The sequence below is a fragment of the Oncorhynchus tshawytscha genome, linkage group LG07 (genome assembly GCF_018296145.1).
Source record: "Oncorhynchus tshawytscha isolate Ot180627B linkage group LG07, Otsh_v2.0, whole genome shotgun sequence".
Classification (NCBI taxonomy): Eukaryota; Metazoa; Chordata; class Actinopteri; order Salmoniformes; family Salmonidae; genus Oncorhynchus; species Oncorhynchus tshawytscha.
Window position 1 is genome coordinate 9,269,736 of NC_056435.1, and position 11,777 is coordinate 9,281,512.

Here is an 11,777-nt window from a genome sequence, read left to right on the forward strand (position 1 = left end):
TTTATTGCTGCCAAAGGAGGGTCAACCAGTTATTAAATCCAACGGTTCACATACTTGTTCCACCCTGCACTGAGAGTGTTTACACGGTGTGTTCAATAAAGACATGAAAACGTATAATTGTTTGTGTGCTATTAGTGTAAGCAGACTGTGTTTGTCTACTGTTGTGACTAAGATGAACATCAGATCAAATTTTATGACTAATATATGCAGAAATCCAGGTAATCCCAAAGGGTTCACACACTTTTTCTTGCCACTGTATATAGAGCAGGCTAAGGGAACTACTTGTGCTAAACCTAAGTAAATATTGCCATTATCTCACACAAGTGACTCACAGATAGCAGCTTTATTAGCATATTATGCTGTATAAAAGGAGAGGGAGAGGAAAGTTAAGTAAAAGAGAGCTCAACACACATCCAAAGGAAATACAATCAGGTGAGCAACTACTCCACAATCTATTGCTCTTCATAACTTTGTCTCGTGATATTGTGCTACTTGGGTTGTGAAATGGTTGGTTTCAGAATGTTTCTGCACATTTAAAGTAAATAAGAGGTAGACCTACAGTGTGTAGACCTACATAGACTTACAGTACATGTTGTAATTGTTGGACAGGATAATCCCTCCATAGAAAGGGAGTCTTTGGTGATGCATTATTTTCTATTGTTGGAATGACAGATCTCAAGACTCCTGAAGAAAGGAAAGATGAAAGCTGTATGTTTTTCTCTCCTTCTCCTGCTGCTGGTGTGTAGCTTTGGTGAGTCTGCCCAACAAGGTCTTATTTTAGCATATAATAACTCACCAACAGCAACTCTTTAACTGTTCAAACTACATACACCAAACTAATTTTCACATGTTCAGGCTATCCTAAATGATAATGACTTTTTGACAAACTGTAACTATATACATTTGTATATAATAACCCACCAACAGTAACTCTTGAACCGTTGAAGCTAGATACACCAAACCAATTTTCACATGTTCAGGCTATCCTAACATTTCCTTTACCCTACTTTGTCAACTATGACCAGTTACAGTACCACCATTACTACTGCAGACACTACCACTACAAAACTAAATGTCCTCTCACTGTCAACTGTGTTTATTTTCAGCAAACTTAACATATATAAATATTTCTATGAACATAATGAGACAAAATCGCAAATCATCAGTAAAGAGCACTTTTTGACAGTCCTGTCAGGTCCAGCGACGGTGGGTTTGTGCCCATAGGTGACGCTGTTGCTGGTGATGTCTGGTGAGGACCTGCCTAACAACAGGCCTACAAGCCCTCAGTCCAGTCTCTCTCAGCCTATTGTGGACAGTCTGAGCACTGATGGAGGGATTGTGCATTCCTGGCGTAACTCAGGCAGTTGTTGTTGCCATCCTGTACCTGTCCTGCAGGTGTGATGTTCGGATGTACTGATCCTGTGCATGTGTTGTTACACATGGTCTGCCACTGCGAGGACAACGGGCTGTCCGTTCTGTCTCCCTGTAGCGCTGTCTTAGGCATCTCACAGAACGGACATTGCAATTTATTGCCCTGGCCACATCTGCAGTCCTCATGCCTCCTTGCAGCATGCCTAAGGTACTTTCACGCAGATGAGCAGGGACTCTGGGCATCTTTCTTCTGGTGTTTTTCAGAGACAGTAGAAAGGCCTCTTTAGTGTCCTAAGTTTTCATAACTGTGACCTTAATTGCCTACCCTCTGTAAGCTGTTAGTGTCTTAACGACCGTTCCACAGGTGCGTGTTCATGAATTGTTTATGGTTCATTGAACAAGCATGGGAAACAGTGTTTAAACCCTTTACAATTGAAGATCTGTGAAGTTATTTGGATTTTTACAAATTTTCTTTGAAATACAGGGTCCTGAAAAAGGGACATTTCTTTTTTTGCTGAGTTTATAATGTATTTCAAAACCATACACACTTTGAAACAAGCTAGCAAACACAGCACATTTTCTTCAGGATATGTACTTTCCAGTGATCACTGTTAGCCTAAAGAGTTTATTTATTAGATACAACTACAGCTAGCTATCAGTAGGCCTGAATACAAACCTATTCTACCTAGTTCTTCAATGACCAGAAAAAATACTTTTAAAGAGCTGTCATCTCTAGGGGCACCATCACATTTCTCCCGCCAAATAATATCGTAATACGTTCTAATCATTATATAATCATTCAACTAAAATCAAACTTCAATCACACTGAACATTTTACAAAAGTAAATTGTGCATCGACTTGTCTAAAACCCACAGCGTGAATGATTTGGAGTTGCTTTACTTTCCTAAGTGTTATCCACGTGATCCTGCTTTTTATTCCCACCTTCTGACATCTTCGCATTGTCCTGTCTTTCTGCTGTTATTTTTCACACGCAACAACTGTAGTTCAGACATTTTTGTGATACAGCTGCCCCGCAATCCAGTGTAACATGGTTGATATGGTCGTCTAGCAAAGCAATCAAAGCAATCATTTTACTACAGTGCCTTCAGAAATGATTCATATCCCTTGACTTATTCCACTGTTACTGCCGAAATTGATTAAATATATATTTTATTTCACCCATCTTCACACAATACCTCATAATGACAAAGTGAAAACAAGTTTTCAGACATTTTAGCAAGTTTGATGAAAATTAAATACAGAAATATTTCATTTACAATAGTATTCAACCCCATGAGTCAATACATGTTAGAATCACCTTTGGCAGCGATTAGATCGGTGAGTCTTTCTGGGTAAGTCTCTAAGAGATTTGCAGACCTGGATTGTACAATACTTGCACAATATTCTTTTAAAAAAATATACAAGCTCTGTCAGGTTGGTTGTTGATCATTGCTAGACAGCCATGTTCAAGCCAATTTCAGTCAAAAAATGTACTTGGCCACTCAGGAACATTCAATGTTGTCTTGGTAAGCAGCTCCAGTTTACATTTGGCCTTGTGTTTTAGTTATTTTCCTGCTGAAGGGTACATTTGTCTCCCAGGGTCTGTTGGAAGGCAAACTGAACCAGGTTTTCCTCTAGGATTTTGCTTATACTTTGCTCTATTCTGTTTATTTTTACACTTAAAAACTCACTAGTCCTTGCCGAAGGAAAGTATGCTTGAAAATATGAAGAGTGGTACTCAGTGATGTGTTGTGTTGGGTTTGCCCCAAACATACAGTAACGCTTTGTATTCAGGACATAAAGTTAATTTCTTTGCCACATTTTTTTCAGGTTTAATTTAGTGCCTTATTGCAAACAGGATGCATGTTATCGAATATTTTTATTCTGTACAGGCGTCCTTCTTTTCACTGTTGATTGTCGTGTTACATTCACTGGACACCCACCAATTAAACTTCATGTACAATTACCATCTAATTTTATTTCTTTATTTGACAGGGACAATGTCAAATAAACACATGTACCAGATTAAAGCTAGATTATTCTCATCTCCATTCTATCATTATACACAATGGATAACCAGACACACTCCAATAAAAGAGATGATGCTCTTCTTCTGTTTTCTCCAGGAGAGGGCCTGAGATGCAACCGATGTATTGGCAATGGCTGCAGTAACACGGTGGAGACCTGCCGTGTTGACCATGACACCTGTGCCATGGTCATATTCAAGTACCCACTTCGTACGTACTGCATCTATTATCCCCTTCACTAGGCAGTATACCCTCAGTTTCATCTGTATATACCCCTTCACTAGGCACTTTACTGTGTTTAACCCTAGGATCAGTAACCAATCGGGAAAACACAAAATACCTGATCCTTTTGATTGACATCTAAGGAAAACGTTTGCTTTATCCAATCAAGAAAATGTGCTGGTTTGTGTCTTCTGTATCTGGTGTTTTATCCTGTCTCACTTCTCTCTCTCCACAGCTATCTCATACTTCAAGAGATGCATGAAGATGTCAGAATGCATGCTGCTGGGAAGCAACAAGGACATTGATGCCTATTGCTGCACCACCAACCAATGCAACTGAGAGACACATCCTCTGTCTACCATACTGTATACTATACAGTCCATTAATTGTACTAATCAATGCACATGATTGAAACTGTCAAGAAGTAACAGAAATAAAGTTGTACTTTTGCTTCTTTGTTCCAAATAGTTTGCATTTAATTATTATTTATGTTTGACATAATTAAACTGTGATTAGCCAGGTGAAACATGAGCACTGTACTGAGCAAGTTTATATTTTCTGTGGTGGTACAGGGTAATACATCATATAGCCTATAAACTAGTCCTGTATATGACTTGTATGTGATTTATCAGCTATAAACTAGACTCCATTCAGCTTAAAAGTGTCATTACACACTCTGTCCCAACGGTGAATGTCCCAATGTGGAACAGAGCAGACCTTGAATAGCTGAGTTGTGGAAAGTTAATCTGGTGGAGCAAATAGCTTCTTTGGAGGTAACTACAACTATTTGAATACAGATCCCAAAAATGACTGCTTTTTAAAACTATTTGTGTTTTCAAATAAAGTACCAAATGTAACGATTTTCGGCCCAGATCTGGAACAGTCCCTGTTTTGTGGCACTGATCGCTGTAAACGTTATTGTCTTGCGTAATCTCTTCTGAAAACCAGGAATTCCCATTCTGATATTCAGATCCAGACAAGAGGACATCTGGGAAATTCTGTGCTAAACCTGAATAAATGAAACATTGCCTAATGAATATCAGAGAATAGATTCAAGTATATTAGCTGCTTCATGACATATGGAGAGGAGAAGGGAAAGGAAAGGAAAGCTAGAATCAAAATACAATTGATTGGACCAGAAAGAACGTCTCTAAATGAAATTTAACCAGGTCAGAGAGTCTGTTTGAGTTGTAGCCTACCTGCAACTACTTCACTATTTATTGCTCATAACAACACACTATAACAATACGCTACGAGAACAAACACAAACACTAAAATGCTTAAAAAGTTGTAAAATGTTACAAATATTTGTCTCAATTAAATTGTGCTACTTGGGTTTCACCATGTCTATCATTATACACAAGCCTGCATGTGAAGCAGTGGAACAGGACCGACTATATATGTTAGTCACACTAAGCACTCTTTGATGACATATGTTCTATCGTTAAAACGACAGCTCAAAAAACACCTGAAGAGAAGGAAAGATGAAAGTGGTGTGTGTTTCTCTCCTTCTCCTGCTGCTGGCTTTAAACTATGGCGAGTCTGCCCAAAAAGAGTACTCTGTGTCTTACTAGGTATGATAAACTGTCTCACTGAATACTTGCCTGGTTATTAACCAGACTGAACCATTGTGAAATCATTTTTTCATCATTGTTTAACATGGAGCATTCAGTCAGGTTTAACCAAGTTACTAAACACATTTTTTTCATTTTTTTTAACATGGAACATTCAGTCAGGCTGGTTTAACCAAGCTACTAAACAAATGTTTTCACCATTGTTAAACGTGACTCGTTCAGTCAGGTTTAACCAAGCTACTAAACTACACCATAGATAATGCTGGTCTACTGTATTTCCAGGAGAGGGCCTAAGGTGAAACAAACATCTTGACAGTGGCTGTGGAGACCATAGCTGAGACACACTGGAGACCTGCCAAAGCGAGAGAAAAAACATCTGCTCGAGAATCACATTCAAACACTCACTTCATATGTAGCTCCCTCCTTCACTTGGCCACTTTACCTTGTGCTTCATCTGTGTGACCTACCAAGGTTAAATTATCACTAAAACACACACATTTTGGGGTAGTAGTGCTGACCTTGGATCAGTTTGGCCTTTTAGATGATACTGAATAAGATTATATGGACACGGAGGACCTATTCCTGGATCAGAACTCTGAGATGTTTTATAAATACAGGCCCAGGTTGTCTCTTAGGTATCTGGTATTTTCAATCCTCTCTCCACAGCTCCCTCAACATTCAAGAGATGCATGCAGATGTCAGAATGCCCGGATGTTTGGAGACGAGTGAGAACATTCATGTCTGGTGCTGTTCCTCTGACCTATGCAACTGAGACAACCGTTGACTACCATAGTTGATTCTGTAATTTGGTGTGATGTCTGGCAGCGCAAGAGTACCACATATGTAGTCCATTTACCATCCGTTACTGTTGTGAAGTAGTTACAAAACAAAAGTTGCTTCGTTCCCCAACAGTTTGCATTTGTTTATTGATGTCAGCTTTAACTTGAAAGCATGATTCAGTTTGATAAAATAGATGGGCCTATACAGATATCATCTGACTCTTTAGCATGTGATTGGTCAGGTAAGTTGATGGCATAAAACATGAGCACTGAGCAGCACTATTTGCCACCACCCAAGGCTTGAGCTGCTCTGCTGTTACTATAGTGACCAAGTAGGAAAGCTCCAGGTGGCAATCCTAGAACAATTCCCATGGCAGCCTGCCATGTCACAATTCCCAGAACACTACACCGTAGTCTTAGGTTACAGATATATTTTAGGTTATAGTCTTAGGTTACAGATATTTTTTAGGTTATAGTCTTAGGGTACAGATATTTTTAGGTTATAGTCTTAGGGTACAGATTATTTTTAGGTTATGGTCTTAGGGTACAGATCTTTTTTAGGTTATAGTCTTAGGGTACAGATCTTTTTTAGGTTATAGTCTTAGGGTACAGCTATTTTTTAGGTTATAGTCTTAGGGTACAGATATTTTTTAGGTTATAGTCTTAGGGTACAGCTATTTTTTAGGTTATAGTCTTAGGGTACAGATGTTTTTTAGGTTATAGTCTTAGGTTACAGATATTTTTTAGGTTATAGTCTTAGGTTACAGATATTTTTTAGGTTGCAGGGCCGATTTGTCAACAATGAATATAAACGGATACATATTTCATCCACTAGATGTCAACAGAGCTCCTACTTACGGTATAGTCCAATACAAATAGTTTATGGTTTAGCTGGGCACAGCATGAAGATCACTCCACAGTGACAGACATGCATTATTAATAGGCTGAAAGAAACTACATTTGTCAGTTCCCAACAATACATCATGATCATGCATTTGACATGAATTAAACCAAAATGTATTAATAATTCAAAGTCTATACAGATAATGATGATTTGTTTGTGTCCCAAATGGCACCCTATTCCCTAATATAGTGCATTCATTTTGACCAGGGCCCATAGTGCTCTTGCACTACTCTGACCAGGGCCCATAAGGTGAAATGTACTGCACTATGTAGGGAATAGGGTGCCATTTGGGACTCAGCCCTAGAGTCAAGAGACTCTGTGTAGCAGTGTATTGACTGAAACACCCATGCTGAGAGACAAGCTCCGTCTGTGTCAATAGTTAATTATTTAATTCATTACACTCCGATAACCGATAGTTGCCAGCGGAAAGCCCCCCGCTCACTCACACACTCACACACGGATGCGTAAACACACACACAATCACACAAACACACACACACAATCACACACACATACGTCGATGGCTGAAAGTAGGCAACTCGTATAACGTCCATTACTACCTTCCCACGTAGACACAGGGGTTCCCCGACCCTGGTTTTATGACCCATACTGTAGGGGACACCCCATTGGCAGAGGCTTCCCCCAGTCAGGGGGGAAGGAAACCACCAGGGTTGTGGAAAATACCATTCAGTAGCCTGCAGGAGACTACAAGACCCCACACCAACTACCTACTTCCTCCACCACATGCTTGCAAGGATCCCCTCTCTGCACACACGCATGCATATAAGCACATATTCTTTAACCATTTTTTAAATGGAGCAGGGGGTATTCCTCCTCCTGAAAGTTGCAGTGTGGTTGGACCACCAGGTGAATAAAATGTACATGCGTAATTTATTAAGTAAGTCTGGCATTTCCTGCGATAGAGCTTAAAGGTGTAACCCGTAGTTGAAACAATAACAAAGGGGCTACCCTGCCACTGTGTTGGTAAAAATGCAGAGCTCTTGATGCAAGGAATGAAAAAATATAGGTTATTTGGAGGCTATAAAGTGTTTGTTTACATTTACAATGTTTGCACACATTGAAGTAAAACAAGCTTTGGTTCTGAGGCATTATAAATGAGGCATTTACAGTGGGGCAAAAAAGTATTTAGTCAGCCACCAATTGTGCAAGTTCTCCCACTTAAAACTTAAAAAATTGAGAGAGTCCTGTAATTTTCATCATAGGTACACTTCAACTATGACAGACAAAATGAGAAAAAAAATCCAGAAAATCACATTGTAGGATTTTTAATGAATTTATTTGCAAATTATGGTGGAAAATAAGTATTTGGTCAATAACAAAAGTTTATCTCAATACTTTGTTATATACAATTTGTTGGCAATGACAGAGGTCAAATGTTTTCTCAAGAGCAGTGATGTTTTGGGGCCGTTGCTGGCCAACACGGACTTTCAACTCCTTCCAAAGATTTTCTATGGGGTTGAGATCTGGAGACTGGCTAGGCCACTCCAGGACCTTGAAATGCTTCTTATGAAGCCACTCCTTTGTTGCCCGGGCGGTGTGTTTGGGATCATTGTCATGCTGAAAGACCCAGCCACGTTTCATCTTCAATGCCCTTGCTGATGGAAGGAGGTTTTCACTCAAAATCTCACGATACATGGCCCCATTCATTCTTTCCTTTACACGGATCAGTCGTCCTGGTCCCTTTGAAGAAAAACAGCCCCAAAGCATGATGTTTCCACCCCCATGCTTCACAGTAGGTATGGTGTTCTTTGGATGCAACTCAGCATTCTTTGTCCTCCAAACACGACGAGTTGAGTTTTTACCAAAAAGTTCTATTTTGGTTTCATCTGACTATATGACATTCTCCCAATCTTCTTCTGGGTCATCCAAATGCTCTCTAGCAAACTTCAGACGGGTCTGGACATGTACTGGCTTAAGCAGGGGGACACGTCTGGCACTGCAGGATTTGAGTCCCTGGCGGCGTAGTGTGTTACTGATGGTAGGCTTTGTTACTTTGGTCCCAGCTCTCTGCAGGTCATTCACTAGGTCCCCCCATGTGGTTCTGGGATTTTTGCTCACCGTTCTTGTGATAATTTTGACCCCACGGGGTGAGAACTTGCGTGGAGCCCCAAATCAAGGGAGATTATCAGTGGTCTTGTATGTCTTCCATTTCCTAATAATTGCTCCCACAGTTGATTTCTTCCAACCAAGCTGCTTACCTATTGCAGATTCAGTCTTCCCAGCCTAGTGCAGGTCTACAATTTTGTTGATGGTGTCCTTTGACAGCTCTTTGGTCTTGGCCATAGTGGAGTTTGGAGTGTGACTGTTTGAGGTTGTGGACAGGTGTCTTTTATACTGATAACAAGTTCAAACAGGTGCCATTAATACAGGTAACGAGTGGAGGACAGAGGAACCTCTTAAAGAAGAAGTTACAGGTCTGTGAGAGCCAGAAATCTTGCTTGTTTGTAGGTGACCAAATACTTATTTTCCACCATACTTTGCAAATAAATTCATTCGAAATCCTACAATGTGATTTTCAGGATTTTTTTCCTCATTTTGTCTGTCATAGTTGAAGTGTACCTATGATGAAAATTACAGGCCTCTCTCATCTTTTTAAGTGGGAGAACTTGCACAATTGGTGGCTGACTAAATACTTTTTTGCTCCACTGTATATGTTATAGTCTTCTTATTTTATAAGCCCAAAAATGGATGTAGCATCTGTGGATTGCCCATTTAAGATATAGTCACACGCTGTGACTCAGCGTTGCATGACCAAGGACACGTCGGTAGCCATGAAGTGCTTGAAAGGCTGGCCATGGCTCACATCAACAGCATCCTCCCGGACACCCTAGACCTACTCTAATTCGCATACCACCCCAACAGATCCACAGATGACACAATCTCAATCCCACTTCACATCGCCCTTTCTCACCTGGACAAAAGGAACACCTATGTGAGAATGCTGTTCATCGACTACAGTTTAGCGTTCAACACCATAGTGCCCACGAAGCTCATCCCTAAGCTAAGGACTCTGGGAGTCCTTAGCTTCCCTCTGCAACTGGATCCTGGACTTCCTGACGGGCCACCCCCAGGTGGTAAGAGTAGGCAACAACATGTCTGCCACGCTGATCCTTAACACTGGGGCTCTTCACGGGTGTGTACTTAGTCCCCTCCTGTATTCCCTGTTCACCCACAACTGCGTGGCCAAACACGACTCCAACACCATCATTAAGTTGGCTGACGACACAACAGTGATAGGCCTGATCACCGACAGCGATGAGGCGGCCTATAGGGAGGAGGTCAGAGAACTGGCAGTGTGGTGCCAGGACAACAACCTCTCCCTCAATGTGAGCAAGACAAAGGAGCTGATCGTGGACTACAGGAAAAGGCGGGCCCAACAGGTCCCCATTAACATCGACGGGGCTGTAGTGGAGCGGGTCGAGAGTTTCACGTTCCTTGGTGTCCACATCACCAACGAACTATCATGGTCCAAACATACCAAGACAGTTGTGAAGACTGCACGACAAAACCTTTTCCCCCTCAGGAGACTGAAAAGATTTGGCATGGGCCCCCAGATCCTCAAAGGTTTCTACAGCTGCACCACTGAGAGCATCCTGACCGGTTGCATCACCGCCTGGTATGGCAACTGCTCGGCATCTGACCGTAAGACGCTACAGAGGGTAGTGCGAATGGCCCATTGCATCACTGGGGCCAAGCTTCCTGCCATCCAGGACCTATATAATAGGCGGTGTCAGAGGAAAGCCCAAAATTGTCAGAGACTCCAGTCACCCAAGTTAAAGACTGTTTTCTCTGCTACCGCACGGCAAGCGGTACTGGATCGCCACGTCTTGGACCAAAAGTCTCCTCAACAGCTTCTACCCCCCAATCCATTAGACTGCTGAACAATTCATAAAAATCGCCACCGGACAATTTACATTGACCCCCCCTTGTACACTGCTGTTACTCGCTGTTTGTTTGTTACCTATACATAGTCACTTCGCCCCCACCTACATGTACAGATTACCTCAACTAGCCTGTACCCCCACACACTGACTCGGTAACAGTGCCACCTGTATTTAGCCTCGTTAATGTTATTCTTAGTGTGTTACTTTTTATTATTACTGTTTATTTTAGCCTACTTGTTGAATACTTTCTTCTTCTTGAACTGCACTGTTGGTTAAGGGCTTGTAAGTAAGCATTTCCACGGTAACGTCTACACTTGTTGTATTTGGCGCATGTGGTAAATACAGTTAGATTTGATTTGATTTGACTTGAGAGGGGCCCCATGCCATTTCTACTAAATACATGATTGCATTTAAACATGCAATTGTGGTCCAAATGACAGAAGACAGACTGAGTTACCAAACCCTTCATCATTCACTCTCCGCAATCTTCCCTCTGTGTAAACTAAAGCTACTGTGAATGGACAGATTGAACCTGACTCTGGTTCTGAACTGCAGCCAGTGTCAGAAAACACTCCTCACCTGTAGACTAATTATGACACTGTAGTTAGTAGACAGCACAGCTGCTGTGATTCCACACAGCTCAGCACAGCACCACTCTATAAAACCTAACATAGAAGAGGTATGGGCCAGTCATTATCACCACAGGAGGCTAATGCTCCAAGCAGAGACTATTTTTCAATGAGCATGACCAAAAAAATACCAACTACGGGAGGATTTCTTCAATATTTCCTACACGTCATATTCTCTCCTTTCCGTGGGCAAGAAAACGGTGCCAAAACGTGGAGAGATACTTTGTGAGATATGGTAGTGGTTAGTTTTTATAGTTTTGCCCATTAAAATGTTGTTTTCTGCTACCGGTGAAAATGATGGGGTTCCCTGGAAGCTGTGTAACTTCCCACCCCCCAGATAGGTTTCCATGAGGCAACAAACTCAT